Raw genomic sequence first — 15,962 nt, forward strand, 5'->3', positions numbered from 1 at the left:
CAGGGATCACTTAGCAGTGACCAGAACAGTCCAAAGGCCAGGTAGGAGCAGGCATAATAGGGGGGAGGCCAGCATGGATAGATGGTGACCCAGACTAGGTGGATATGTGCGTGTGTATAAAGCCCACTTTGACAGACTAAACTCCTGCCATCAGAGGAAATGGAGGTTTGAAGTAGAAAATAAGTTGGTTTACAGAAAAAAGAATATTAAATGTCTACTTTCCTGAATTTATAAGTTGAGGTTCATACCTGATACACTTGCCCCCAAAAATGGGAAAAGGAGTTTATAGAGACGTGGGGTTAAGAATATACAAGAAGGGGAGGGATAAACTGGGAGATTGGGATTGACATATACACACTACTATATATAAAATAGATAACTAATAAGAACCTACTGTATAGCACAGGGAACTCTACTCAATACTCTGTAATGGCCTATATGGAAAAGAATCTAAAAAAAGAGTGGACATATGTATATGTATAACTGATTCACTTTGCTGTACATCTGAAACTAACATAACATTGTAAATCAACTACACTCCAATAAAAATTTTTATAAAAAATAATTTATTTTGAATATAAATAAATTTATTTAAGCCCATTAAAAAAAAAAAAAAGAAGAATGTGCAAGGAAAGGCATCCTCTTACAGACTGGGAGCTGAGAGCCCGGTCAGCCTGGCAAGGAACCACCATTCAGAGGGTCTAAGAAGGGAACTCTGGACACTACCCTCAAGAGACAAATCACCCAGGGTCAAGAAATATCAGGACCAAGGCTGGTCAGAGGAAGCCAACCTAAGAAGCAGTGTCGTGGCACACTTCGAAGCTTCCTTATAAGAGAGCTGTTTAAACTGTTCATTAAAATATTTTGTTCTATCATGGATACATGTTCCTTTTGTACTTAATGTGGGAGAACACTTTCCTTAAAGCACCTTTGCTACAGTGGTTTAGGAATAAAACAATGTTGGTTGCTAGGGGCGCCATCCCCAGGCAAGGCAAGATCAGTACTCGATGAAAGTGAGCAGGAGATAAGTCAGAAAGACTGGAAGGAGGGAAGTGACCTCAGCCTGATATTTTAATGAAAAAAAAAATGGGACGTTTCTTTTTTCTTTTTATTTCTAATTTTTCTGCAACAAACATGCTTTACTTGTGCAGTTTTTACAAGAGGGGAAAATCTCTAAAACAAAAGAAAATTGGAGGGACACACAATACCTGCGGTGAAGACGTATTTATGATGCTAATCTGCCCTTCTCTGCATTCGGGAGGAGAGGAGAAATAAAGGAAGAAAAATCCTAAACATAGACTATCTGTCACATTCTCTTTCCATTAGCCGGATCCATATATAAATAAAAGAACAAACATTCCCAGGGAGCAACCGGAAAGTTGTGGCGGCGGGGAGGTCCCCATAAGGGGGCCAGGTCTTCAGAGGAAGAAAGTCCACCTGCAGGAGCCCTCCTCAAGGAGTCAGCTTAGACTAAATGGCAGCCCATCTGGAGGATGCACCCCAGCAGGTTGCTGGGCTTTTGAGACTGCAGGGTGGGGGCAGGGAGTGGATTCTGTGGCCAGACCAACCCCATGTCGATAAAAATTCTTATATAATCAAGTATGTTCCAGGTTGCAGCAAATTATACAAAACTCAGATAAAACCAAAACCACAGCATCCAAAGTGCACGGATAGTTCCCTGGAGCTCCCTGGAAGTGGATTTGACTTAGGAAGGGTTTTAACTTCTCCGTTTGGTGCCAAACCTGCCATAAGAGAGAACTCCTGATATGGATGCAATTCATACCTGTGATAAATCAGGACAGAAAAAGCCATTCAAAAACCCAAAGCAGCCACACAGAACAAAAAGGAAGCAGAGAAAAGCAGACTCGGAGAGAAATGGCATTTGATCACTCAGAGCAGATTACTGATTTGTTCTTATGGAATCAGACGGAGTGAAAAAAGGGACTTCAGAAGGGGGTCAAGTCCTCAACTCACTTGAAAGAGTGTGCACCCTACTTGGCTGGGTGCCCTTCTCCACCGGTGTGGCCTCTATGTAAAGAGAACTGGGTCCTGGTTCTCAGAAGCTTGTGTTTCCTCTCTGTCAGGGATCCTGTTTAGCTCATGATGGGAATTTTGTCTTCAGCAGCATCAGTTTTCAAAATTCCTCACACGGGCACAAAATTAAAAGGGAAGCGGAGTCCCTTTGGGATGCTTTATCTCATGAATCATCCGTCCCTTCCTGACTCTCCTGGGAATCCCATCCACGCACAGAGGTCCCGTTGACTCCTGTGGTCCCTGTCAAAGCCAACTTCAAGAATGGAAAAGATGAACCCTAGTCGATTTCATGTTGAACTCACCAGCTAAATTCTGTTGCCGGCAAGGGTCAGAGCAGCCTAGGATTAAAGAGGCAGAAATAAAAGAGCCTGCTATTCAAGAACCTGGGGGTTTCTTGCATTGTGATTGTAAATGGATTCCAATAATTTATATGCAGATAGATGAATGGGCCATAGAGCTCTGCAGAGTTTTTTTAAACTTACCGTTCAGCCTGTTTAGGTGGTAATTAGGCTGTAAACACGTGCAACTAAAGGAAGTACCTCATCAATTTCATTTTATTTTCTTTTAATCCTAGAACAGGTAAAAGAGTTTAAGAAAGTTCATTGAAACCTATGCAACCCAAACCCTTTCCAAAGAGGTAGAAACTTTGGTTTTTGAAATACTTATCTGATTTAAAGATTCAACAAGAAAAATTATTTTTTAAATAAACTCAGGCTAGATCTGTTCTGTATGCCTCACTCTCCCAGGAAGAGAAGAGAGAAGAATTGACCATGGAATGGTCATCAGAAATTTGTTCTTTGGAAACATGAGTATTTCTGTGTTATTTGTAGATAAATCATATGACTGACTTGTTCATTCATCCGTTCACTTTGTTCATTCAATGAAAATCTGTTAAGTCTCTTCCATATGCCAGGCCCTGTGCTAGGCCCAGGTGAGTAAAATGAAATTAGATAGATTCTGGTTCTATGTCAGATGGGGTAGGCAGCCCTGTGTCTTCCGCTGAATGCAGCTATAAAACCTGGACGGAATACACGGAGCAGGTATTTACAATGAAAAGTAAATAGTAGCAGGTGGATTGGAGACAAGACCAGAATTTGAAGTACCACTGTACTGGTGGTGAGTCTGACACTTTTCTTCCCTCTGGTATCCCCTGGCCTGGCCTCGCCTCAGGGCAGCCCCAGACCTAGAGGTGAACCTTGGCAAGGATGGAGAATGAAGGCTCCAGGAGACGCCGTCTAGTTCTGACACGAGGAGTGAGAAAGAGGTCTCCTGACATTCAGAGAGAATGGGGAAAATTCCCCATTTTTCTTTTTCCTTCTTTCTCTTTTCCTTAATCTCTCACACGACCTAGACTGTGATGGCCCACAGGTACCTAAAAACTGAGGGAGAGGAATCTTCCTCTCCAATCAGAAGAACTGGCCCAAGAGAATAGCACAAACGCCTGTTGCTTTTTTCTGTCTTCCCGCCATTTGGCCCTTGTAACGATGGATCTGATTCTCTTCTTGATGTTCAATTGCTCATAGCTCTCAAGCCTTACCACTCCCCCTTCCCTTTCTGCCACATATCTGGGCAAAACTGATAGAAAGCTCAGATACTCCCTTGTAACTAGCAGGCGGCTCAAACCATGGAGCTCCAGCTCCAGGAACTCACCCCAGCCTCACCCCCCAGCACACAAACACCAAGCCGGCCTTCTTTCCTGGCTCTCTCAAGCCATTTTTAGACCAGCTTGGGAGCTCTCCCTGCTCTCTCCAGAATGTGAATAATAAACTTTTTCATGCCCTATTGTTGTATGTGTGGCATTATTGATCTTAATATCCAAACTAAAAAAAACCTGGGGATGGGGGTCTATCTCACTCTCACTGAGTGACCCCAACAGCTCCAGACATGGGCACAGTTAAGGGAAATGCATAGCAGATGAGGGTCAGAAAGGGACACTTCGGGGAACCAGAGAGCACCAGGGAGATCTCAAAAGATCTCAGAGAGGAGGCAGCTTGGGGTGCTGCTCAAGTTGTTTAAGAATTTGGGCTTATTCCGAAGCTGTGTATGTGTGAATCTGACCATGAAAAGTCTATGGGAGACTGAGAAATAAACCCCTGGGAGAGATCACCGCCCACCGTCAGACTGGCCACTAGGTGGTGTACACACCAGATAGATCAGAAGAGCCCTGCAAAGGCTTTGAAGACAGAACTGATATTGCAAACACCTCCCACAGCAAGTTGGTCAGACCTTGAAGCCTGAAACCAATTAGGTTGATTGCCTGCTAAAACAGAAATGTCAACATTTTATAGGATTCAGACAAGACTCAGAGTCTCATACATAATTTCAAAGTGTCCAGGATTCAATCCAAAATTATTCAGCATACCAAGAACCAGGAAAATCTCAACTCTAATAAATACATACAATTGTTAAACTTCATAAACTGTACACAAAAAGTCAGATTTGCTGTATGTCAAAAAAATTTTTAAATTATTACAATTTTAATAATGTCCTTCACTTACAAGAAGCACACAACCTAGGGCAGGAAATAGAATAAAAAATTGATAATGACACAACCGTTAGTAACTGTGATGTTAGAGGTGCACAGGATACTGTAGATGCACAGAAGGATACCTAACCCAATCTGGAGAGCAGGGCATCAGAAGATTGAGATCAGCTTCCTGGAAGCACAGATGCTTAAGTCTTAAAGAATAAGTAGGCAAAGAGGAGGTAGGTGAAGAAGTAGAAGGTATTCACACACAAGTAAGGGGCTGCAGGAGCAAAGCAGGCACTGGGAACTATAAACAGTTCTGTTTTGTTGAGGTTCTAGCTGCCAAGTGGGAAGGGGCAGAAAAGAATCTTGGAATGACCAGGATCCAGCCATAGAAGGCTTCATCATATACTACATTTAACCCTCTAGGTCATCCTATCTAGAATCTGATCTTAGTTCTGTCAACATTAACACAATGGTCATAATGAAATCATGGCATCCCTCTAGGTTTTGGTTTCCTGTGGCAGAAACTATAGGTGTGCCACTGATACCTGTGTGGTCCTCTGTTTCCCAGCCTGCTTTGCAGTTGGGTTAGCTGTGGGATGGATGCATTCTGCCTAACGGATGCGAGTGGAAGTGATGAATGGAATACTCAGGGCTTGGATGTCTAAAGTAGCCAGGTGCCTTTCCTCAATCCTCTTCCCTTTTCCCATGGACCTTAGAGGCCATGTGTTGAAAGGACATGCAAGAAGATGGAAGGAACCTGGATCACTGAGTCATCACTTGAAGGAGATGCCTGACCAGGAGTTTGCATAAGGGAGCAATAAAGTTTTCTTATGTTAAGCCACTGAGATTTCATGGTTTATTAGTGCATCATAGTCTAGCCTATCTGACTAATACAGTTTCTCCCTCCATCTCTTTATCAAGAGCAAGATAGCTGCCTGCCAAAGTCTTTTCCAGCTCCATAAATCCAACTTTTAGATAAGTCTCTCCTCCAGTTATCTGGCTTCTTCCTGGTGCTTTGCCTATATTTCTTGGGATCAGTCCTACCTATACTCTTCCTTTCCAGGATATTCTGAATCTTGCGCTGGAGAAAGGTCATGATGCCAGAGACACTAGATTTAGATAGGTTCTCAAAGCTCACCTTGTATACCTTACTTTCTAGTGTCTGACTCGCCTCTCCAACACCCCTGCTATGTGGTGGTCCAGGGTCTTCTTGAAAATCTCTAGTAACTGGAAACACTCCTCCGACTATACAAAAGTTCTTCCTCCCCAAACATTCTAAATAAAGGGACACACTGACCATAATTCATAATCCCCATGGACTGTGCTTAAATCCCCCTATTTTATTTTTCAAATGAATGAGTAGTAATTCCATTCAAATGAATGAGTTTTAATTCTGTTTGGGACATCTGAGCCTTTTCCTGACCTCTTCCCATCATGACAACAGTTCTTTTCTTCTTTATACAATGAACTATTTATTTGGTGGGAGTTGTATTGCCTCTGTGTGACAGTCCAGAAATTTCTCTTTTATCCATCAACTCCCTTATCCCCATGAGTAAAGAGCTTTCTTTGAAAGAAGCCTGTCTAGAATGTCAAGGACAAGATCTGATAAGCAATAGTAGTCTTGAAGTTCACATCTTTGGAAGTTTTAAGTTTATCTGTATGTCCATGGGGTTTCTCTGAAACCACATATATCTTTTAAAAGTCAACACACCTAAACAAGACAACAGAAGGAAACATCTTCATCTGGATGGAAAGTTTTAACATGAAAGCTTTTTGTAGTGAGGGACTCTGATGATTTGACCAAATGTCTGTTTAGTGCATAATGCTAGATAGTCCTTGAATAATGTCAAGCGCAACCCATAAAACAATGATAAATTAGACTGCATCAAAATTTAAAACTTTTGCTCTATGGAAAGACTCCACCAGAAGCATGAAAAGACAAGTTACAGATGGGAGAAAACATTTGCAAACCACAAATGTGACCAAGGACTAGCATCTAGAATATATAGAGCACTCTCAAACTCAAGAGTAAAAAATAAATACTCCAGCTAGAAAATGGGCAAAAGACATGAATAGACATTTCATCAAATGGTGGCAAATAAGCACATGAAAAGGTGTTTCATTAGCCCTTAGGGAAATGTAAGTTAAAACCACAACGTGCTATCACTACACTAAAATATAAAAGACGGACAACACCAAATGCTGGTGAAGATGCAGAGAAATGGAATCACTCATACATTGCTGTTAGGAATGTAAAAATGGTTTAGCCCCTCTGGAAAAATAGTTCAGCATTTCCTTGAAAAACTAAACACGCACTAACCATATAACCCAACAATTCCACTCCTGGACATTTATCCCAGAGAAATGACAGTGCATGTTTACACAAAAGTATGTACATATTAATGTTTATAGCAGTTTATTCCTAATAGTCAAAACCTGAAAACAATCCAGATGGTTAAACAAACTGTGGTACATCCACACCCTGAAGCACTACTCAGCAATAAAAAGGAACTAAATATTGATACCTGCAACAGCCTGGCTGAATCTCCAGAGAATTATGCTGAGTGGAAAAAAAAGCTAATCCCCAAAGGTTACATATTGTATGATCACATGTATATCATATCCTTGAAATGACAAAATTATTGAAATAGAGAATAGATTAGTGGTTGCCAAGAGGTTAAGGAGGGGGTTGGAGTGGGTGGGGAGGTAGGTATGGTTATAAAAGGCCAACAAGAGGGAAGGATCCTGGTAGTGATGGAAATGTTCCAGATCTTGCATGTATCAATGTCAATAAGGTGGTTGTGATATTGTATAACCGTTTTGGAAGATGTTACCATGGGGTAACAGAAAGAGTATAAGGAATCTCTCTGTATGATTTCTTACAACCCATGTATATATAAAAAGCTTAACAAAACCATGCCTGGGTTGCAGCCCATACCTGGTAAATTACAAGATCAGGAGATGGGAGCCAGGCATCAGTAGTTTTCAAAGATGCCCAGGTGATTCCAATGGGCAGCAAATTTGGGGACCACTGAATTAAGCATTTGAGAAGCCTCCAAGGAGACAATTTAAGATGAATGAAATAGAGTTTTCCTAAAGGTCTGTCTGTAGCGACATCTTTGCAAAAGGGAATGACACAGAAGCATCCTATTACATTTTGACCACAGCCCCAGTCAATTTCAGGGAGAAGCCCTGACCGTTTCTTATTCACCTGGCAGTCTCCTAGTCTTGAAGCTTCACAAATTGAAAAATTCAGCCTAAAAGCCAGCATTATTAACCACTTTGCTAATTGGAATAATTTACCAATTTAAAAAAATGTATTTCATAAATAGTTCAATTTCTTCCTAACCGTCTTCATCCCCCAAATCTTTATTAAATCCAGCCTGAAAAGATGAGTTATACAAATGCTGCTAGATGTTCCAGAGCCTGCCCAAGGTGTTACAGGTGTGTGGTTGTTTTTAAATTAACTCTCCATCCACATCTGGTTTGAATTTCAGAAACTTTTAATATTCATTGCCTTTCTTTCCATGAAATTTGTTAGATATACCACTTAAACTTGCTCTAACAATTAGCCCCTTAGAATGAACTATAAGAAGAAAGGAGAGGGGCTTCCCTGGTGGCGCAGTGGTTGAGAGTCCGCCTGCCGATGCAGGGGACACGGGTTCGTGCCCCAGTCCGGGAAGATCCCGCATGCCGCGGAGTGGCTAGGCCTGTGAGCCATGGCCACTGGGGCTGCGCGTCCGGAGCCTGTGCTCTGCAACAGGAGAGGCCACGCCACAGCAGTGAGAGGCCCGCGTACCGCAAAAAAAAAAAAAAAAAAAAAGGAGAGAGAAAGGGGCTGAATCTTTCTTTTCTTTAAATTTGGTCCCAATTTCACCTTTACAGTGAGTCCCGCTGCACTGTTGAGTGGATTTTCAGAATGTTTCTCCATTGCATGTTTCCAAGTATTATTATGCCCTGTCTCTTGGGACCTTTTCTTTTAAATTAAAAACATTGCTTAAACACATGATCAGAGCAACATTAACGTAATGAGAAAAGGCACCCTTATCACACAAGATAATCTGCTTTTCCTCAAAGATGCCAGTTTTATTGCATTAAGGGTCGTTTGCTCAAAGAGATCTGAAGAAGACACATGGATTAACTCTGTACATCAAGTCCTCTTTCTCACATGTTTGATTTTTACAGTAGTGGCTCCATGGAGGCCATCAGAATAGGAGTAGTGGCTACAAGTACAGTAGTGGCTCCATGGAGGCCATCAGAATAGGAAAGATTGAGCTTTTTTTTTTTTTTAACGCTGACAACACCAAATGCTGATGAGGATGTAGAGGAACAGGATTTTTTTTTTTTTTTGGCTGCACCAGGTCTTAATTGCAGCAGGCGGGTTCCTTACTTGTGGCATGCGAACTCTTAGTTGTGACATGCATGTGGGATCTAGTTCCCTGATCAGGGATCGAACTTGGGTCCCCTGCATAGGGAAGTCCCAAGATTGAGCTATCTTTAATTTTTTTTTTTTTTCCGGTATGCGGGCCTCTCACTGTTGTGGTCTCTCCCGTTGCGGAGCACAGGCTCCGGATGTGCAGGCTCAGCGGCCATGGCTCACGGGCCCAGCCGCTCCGCGGCATGTGGGATCCTCCTGAACCAGGGCACGAACCCGTGTCCCCTGCATCGGCAGGCGGACTCTCAACCACTGCGCCACCAGGGAAGCCCTAATATTTGTTTTTATTTTTTATTCTAAGAAATCTTTTGGGGAAGATGAAGTTAGACAAGTATGCTAGTGAACGAATGTAAATCCATTTTACCATTCTTTTCCTGCTAAGCAAAAGAGAAGAGTCAGGAGTCATCCTCATCCAAAACAGAGGCTCTTCTGGGTTCAAGCACACACAGACACAGAGCGTTAAACTCAGTTAAGGACAACCAATGGAAAGCAAGATGCACACAAAGATTACCCCTCACCCCATGATGGGAAGTTTCCCCGCAGCAACATCTGGCGACTGCACAGTCCAGATTTAAATAGAAGACTCAGAAGCAGGAAACCATACTCAGCCCAGCTCTTTATGAACACAGCTCGTTGCTAAACCAATTTATTCTGCTTCTAATTCACAATTCTCTAGCCCCAACCAAACACCCTCCTTTGGTTCTCAGAAGGCATGGAGCCCTTTCCCCACCGAAGGGCCTTTGCTCAGGCCATTCCTGCTACCCACAATGCGGTTCCCCTGACTCCTTGCCTCTCAGACTTCAGGTTTCAATTATAATACCTCTTGCCATCCCCCTCGAGAGTCAGTCTCTAACTCTCAGAGTCCTATTCTAACTCAGACTCCTTTTCCATGGCTTGACATCTGTTGGGCTGTATCCCACAGGCATGCAAGTCTTGTAGTTGTCCAGCCTCGGGACGGCAGAGCCCAGAGACAGTGATAGAGACATCAATGGTTTATTGGACATGGGGAATCCTACAAAGGGTCCTGGAGAAACTCCCCACTGCGTCCAGAGGACAGGACATGGCAACAGTCTTTGCTACTCAGGGGAGAAGGAGGCTACCATTTACGGGGGGATTGACATCAGGTGGGCTCAGTTACCAGGGACTAATTCAGCCCTATAATTAAGAGGATTGAATAGTTATGTGAGGGAAGCAGGGCCTGCTCAAGCAGGGGATGCACAGAGAGCAGGAGAACAGCCATCTTGAAGGGCCTGACCATATAACATGCAACAGTTTTGTTAAATTAATAAATGCTTTCTCTGAAAAATTAGTAAATTAATAAATGCTTCCTCTAGCTAAAAGAGTAGATACCATACCATTCCTTAAGACAATTTTAGTGACTAGTAAAAATCGACTACATTTTTAATTAAACACACCCACCCATATGATAACCAAACACAAAGATTATAGTGATTAGCTCAAGCCATTCATGATCTGAGACCACCTTCTAATGATGACATGCAGATTACTCATTTAAGCAGGGGCCATGCTGAGTGACCTGTGACCCAGATCTAACCACTCTTGTTTCACAGCTGTTCCCTCCTCCAAATACTTCCACACATCTCTTCTCTGTCCCATTCACCCATTCAATAGGCATCTCTACTGCCTTATGAATCTTACCAACCTCTTAAAGTAAATTTTAAACTCTTGGAGAGCAAGGACTACTTTTAATAATAATACCAAACACTACTGAGTATTTCCTCTGTGCCAGTCATAATGTTTTGTGCTTTCCTCTCTTAATAAAATGTGCAGTGGAGCCATGATTGGCGCCCAGGCAGAATGATTGCAGAGCCTGCATGCACACTCTTTTCTATAACATGGATCTGACACTTATCAGCTGTGTGCATGACCTTTGGCAAGTTGCCTCAGTTTCCTCCTCTGTAAAATGGGGATGACACAGTATCTACCCCGGAGGGTTATTGGGAGGATTAAATGCTCAGAAGGTGGCTGGCCCACAATACTCATTAAACGTTAGTTACTATCATTATTGTTTATAGTAAAGTGCCAAATTCCAGGAAACCTCTCAGTCCCAGTAGCACGGAAAGTCCCGTGTTCCTGGCAAAAGTTCAAAATGAGTCCAGATGGCAGGGCTAGGACAGGGAGTCAGCGGTACCCTGTTCACTCTCCACTGCCTGTCTCTTTTAGAGCCCACCTGAAAATTCCCCCTTAGGTCCTGTAATTGACCTTTTCTCCCCATCACAATATTTCAGGAAACTGTAATCCTTAGTCAACAGGTTGTAGTGCAGAAATTGTTATCTTTTTGGTACATTCTTTTTTTAAAATTAATTAATTAATTTATTTTTGACCACGTTGGGTCTTTGTTGCTGCCCACAGGCTTTCTCTAGTTGTGGCGAGCGGGGGCTACTTTTTGTTGCGGTGCGGGGGCTTCTCATTGCGGTGGCTTCTCTTGTGGAGCACGGGCTCTAGGCGCGTGGGGTTCAGTAGTTGTGGCTCGCAGGCTCAGTAGTTGTGGCTCACGGACTTAGCTCCTCCACAGCACGTGGGATCTTTCCAGACCAGGGCTCGAACCTGTGTCCCCTGCATTGGCAGGTGGATTCTTAACTACTGCGCCACCAGGGAAGTCCTCCTACATCCTTTTAGTCAGACCACCGCCCTGTTTTCTAAGAGGAAACCATTTGGAGTTTGATAATAACTCTAACAAGGTTTAAAACGCCTCGCCTACCTGAATGAAACTAGAGCATCTAGTGCCCCCTGCTGCCGTTTGTAGGAAACGCAACCAAATAAGAAAAGCTGGATTCTTTGACAGCGAACTTCTGCTTATCAAGGTCTAAAAAGAAATCGGTATAAATATCCTATAACTGAAGTTAGATTCCCGTTTCACCTTTTCTTGAATTCACCCCCTTGAAATTCAGTTGTTTACTTTGCCTCTGCCAAAAAATGACTCTTGCTTAATTATACTGAGAAAACTCATTTACCTTTGCTTTCCTTGAATTTGATTGTAGCTGCTTTGACTTGGGGATTTGTACTGGTTTTGTTTTACTCTTGGCTTGTTTTCATTTCCGTGAAGCCCGAGACCGGCGCGCGGGGCGAAGGCTGAGGCGTCAGCCGGCGGAGGTAGCCTTCGCAGGCTCCACGGCCCTCGGGAACCCTCTGAGGCGCCGCGGCTCCGCTGCCTCCGAAGACGCCAAACTTCCCAGGATTCTGAGAGGTCGCCGTCAGGGTCAACAGGACGCCGGCCCAGGGCTGAGTGTCAGGCGGGTTCAGCCAATGAGCATACGCTTTAGGAAAAGTGGGCCCGCCCCAGCGGACTTGGGCCCTATAAACGGTCGCTCCGAAACGCTCGCGTAAAGATACTTGGGCCAGTTGTCGAGCACGGGGCAGTTGCCCACCAGCGGTCTCCGCGGCGTCCTCGGCGGGGAGGGGACAAAAGGGTCTGACCTGCGCGTCAGAAGCAGGTGAGGGCGAGCAGCCCGTGGAGATGACGCGCCTGGCCGAGAACAGGCACGGGGCTGCCTCCAGAACCCGCCCCGAGAACCCGGCAAGAGCGAGGAGGGAGCGGGTGGGGGCTGGGGAGCTGGCGGGAGTCGCTGGGTGGCTTTGGGCGCAGTCCCCAAACCGCCTGGCCCAGAGGGTAGGTGGCCGGGAGCAAGGTGTGATCTCGGACTGGGTCTGAGCCAGGTCCAGCCGCGCCCTACCCAGGGCCTCCATCCTCCCCTCCCGCTGGGAACAGACTCGCTGTGTGACCGCAGTCTCTGCCCCAGGAAGGCCAAGTTCCTCGACAGCAACATCTGGGTACAGAGGAAGATAGAGATTGATGATAGCACTTTGATAGGAGGGTGTCTTCCAGTTGTGGCCTCCGCTGTGGCCAGGTTGCCCTTTCTTTCCCCTCCCAGCCTGGAGGGGCTGTGGAGTTGAGATCTCAGTAAGAAGGTGGTATAAATTTGTTAACGTCTTTCCAAGGTACAATCTTTCATACTTAGGATGCGTGGGAGTGGACTTTTGCTGCTGGATGGTGGCTTTATTTGTAATCCTTCCAGTGAAAGCTTTGGGCGATCTTGCCCTACCTTAGCTCATGGATTTCTAGTAAGACATTCAAAGCTCATGGCTTCCTTGTTAAGACTTATTGTGGCCATGTGTCTCACCCGACCATTTCAGAAAATTGTTCGTTGGTGGCATGAGCTGTGATACCAGCCTGGGGATTAACTGTTGTGCTTTGTATCAGAAGAGTGCTAGTTTAATTTTTTTTTTTTAAAACACTGAGAACTGTGACCATGTTTTCTAAGAGGTCAGATAACGAAAATGAGAACGTTTATACTACTAACGCAAGCATGATTCCCATCACCAAAAAAGAAGGCTAAACGACTGTGTTATTTTAACGACAAATGTAAGGACACATACAACTGGATCAGGGATGTACATAACCCACACAGAGCATCCTGCACACTGTGTGGGAAAGAATTTGGGATGGGGCGTGGTGGAGAACGGGATGTGAAAGCGCATTTCGAGACAATCTCACAAGTCCAGAATGAGACAGGCAAGTGCCCCCAAACCAGCCAAAGGTGGTGTCTTTTTGGGAAATGAAATCAGCATTCACCCAAAAGTAGCAGCTGGTGAATTAGCATGGGCGTCCTACACAGACAGACATGCCTTGTCCTATGGCTGCCTTGATTGTTCTATGAAGCTGAGTAAAGTCACTTTTCCTGATTCAGAGGTTGTGACCAAAATATTCTGTGGGCAAACAGAAGGAGAAATTTTGATAACAGATGTGTCGGTCCCTTACAGTGTAGAGCTGATTTTGTCATCTCTCACCAACCATCATGCTTTCTATAGTATATCGGCTGCAAGCCATGCACCAAATCATGGCAACAAAAAAATGTTCTTTCTAGCTCTCAGGTACTTTGACTTGAAAAATGGAGTTTCAGATCGTCTTCTGGATTTCTATGAGGATTTTAATGAAACTGCCGAAATCATAAAACAAAAGGCTGTTGGTATTTTGCCCAAATACGAACTAGACTTCGCTCATCTATGTGCAGACTCGTCAGATAGCACAAATGTAAACTTTTTGGTTGGTTTGGAGGCACTTGCCTGTCTCATTCTGGACTGATGAGCAGAGAGAGGCCTAAATGGTAAGTAATCGTGTGGGATCTGAAGAGAAGAATCGAGGACCTGAAACAGGCTTTGTTTGTTTGCTTAAAAATCAGTAAGTCCCTTGTGACTTTGGTTTTTATGACTCAGTCTTCCAAAGCCAGGGTGCCCCTGGAAGAATGGATATAAACTGAGTTTCTGAACATTTGAAAATGGGGACCAGGCTGAGGATCCCAGATCACTCGCTGAGGCGCAGACGTCCTTGGAGGTCCTGCCTGGGCTCTCAGCCTTGCCTTCCCTTTATCCAAGTCCACCAAATACAACTTAGGAAACCCTGCATCACTAGAGACTGGGAGTTCTGCAAATCCAAGGAAGCCTGAGGATAGAAATCAGAAGATCTGAGAACTTGGATGGGAAAAAGAAGTTTTTGTACTCACCAACGTCTAAGTAAAATTTAGCATTTCTTTCCATTAGGAAAATTGGCAGCAAACCACAGCAGCGCTAGAACCTGTGACTGTCATCCCCAGAAATCAGATGTTCATGTTGCAGACACCTCAGAGTATTGTTTATGTGCACAACTACTTGGAAATTATGGTAATTATTAAAACCCACTTCTAGATCTCATAATTTAATAATGAAGCACATCTTATATCACAGATTTAAACGTTCAATATTTTGATAACTTTATTTCAATAAAACTGGCTTCCTTGTCAATCCTACATACTTTATCTTGTACATTTGTCCAGACTGCCCAAGGGTTGATGGCACATTGGAAGTTAAGAATATGCTGTGGATCATGAGCAGACAGCTTTACAAAGAGGTGGAGGTGAATAGGCTTTACTGCACTCTCGTCTCATGCTCTGTCTAACCTTCCCATTAGACGGAGTAGGTGTCAGCTGGAGGCATGTGAGTTGAGAGGACAGTGGCCCTTTTGCCTAAGAACCTTCCTGTTCCCGCATGTTGTTCACCTTGCTCTTTTCAATTTGGGTGAAAACGCCTTGAGTAGGAATACCATGAGGCTGTTTTCAGTCTCTAAGACCTCAGTGACAGGGGGGGAAGGGATCTCAGCATCTTATACATCCAGGCACTGGGGTCCAGGGGGAAGTTATTTACTTGGGGGGGGGCTCATATTAGTTAAAGACACTGAGGCATCCCAAGAGGGTTTTTGGTTTTATTCAGGTTAGGGAAAGTGTCCTGGGAGTCTGGGGGGGGGGGAGAGAGAGAGAGAGAGACAGAGTGAGAGCATGCACCCGCAAAGGTGCCAGCATGCCCTGAGGTAAGGATGGGCAAAGAAGGGGATGAGAGGGAGAGCTGGGAGAACCTGGAGCCGAAGTTCAGGATACCACTTCCTCCATCCACATTCTGGCACCTGCCATCAACTCTCCTGTGAATCTCCCAGAACCCTATTTCCTTATGCCCACCTTAGACTTCTCATCTTAGATAGTCTCATTGCTTCCTTGAAGCACTTTTAAACACAAAGAATAGATTCAGCAAATTTCACAAGATATAAGATATATTCTTAAGATTTCTTTCTTTTTTAATTTTAAGAAATTCTATTATTCCCAGCCCCACGGCACCCCTAGAGCTGCTTGATAAGCCCTAGATGACAGCCTTCTTCAAATCTCTGAAGAGCTATTATAGAAGGAAGAGGGTTGGAGTTACTGTCAGTGGCCTGGAAGGCAAAACTGGAGTGAGATGAGAAGTTGTAGCCAGGATGCAGGATTCCAGATCAATTTAAGGTTCATCCCTGAGAACGTATTATTCTGGAACGAAAGATGATTTAAAGTGCCTTTCAATTCTGGCACTCTGTACCTTTCCCCTTCAGGTACTTAAGTCCAGCAAATCCTGGGCTTGAAGTATGAAACCGGGATCCTGGTCTCCCCACCACATCTAGATGCCTTCGTAGATGGTGCGGTGTAATAAAGGGTGCTCGGG

General features: G+C 44.1%; 1 long non-coding RNA gene across 3 annotated transcripts in view; it reads right to left on the reverse strand.

The window, feature by feature from the left end:
- Positions 1–12,122, reverse strand: part of LOC132527431 (uncharacterized) — a 76,260-nt gene extending 64,138 nt beyond the window's left edge. For all 3 annotated transcript variants that reach the window (XR_009542980.1, XR_009542978.1, XR_009542979.1), the window contains exon 1: positions 11,918–12,122. This is a non-coding gene — a long non-coding RNA (uncharacterized LOC132527431). The remainder of the gene's footprint in view (positions 1–11,917) is intronic.
- Between the last annotated feature and the right edge of the window lie 3,840 nt (positions 12,123–15,962).

The sequence above is a fragment of the Lagenorhynchus albirostris genome, chromosome 10 (genome assembly GCF_949774975.1).
Source record: "Lagenorhynchus albirostris chromosome 10, mLagAlb1.1, whole genome shotgun sequence".
In the NCBI taxonomy this organism is placed as follows: Eukaryota; Metazoa; Chordata; class Mammalia; order Artiodactyla; family Delphinidae; genus Lagenorhynchus; species Lagenorhynchus albirostris.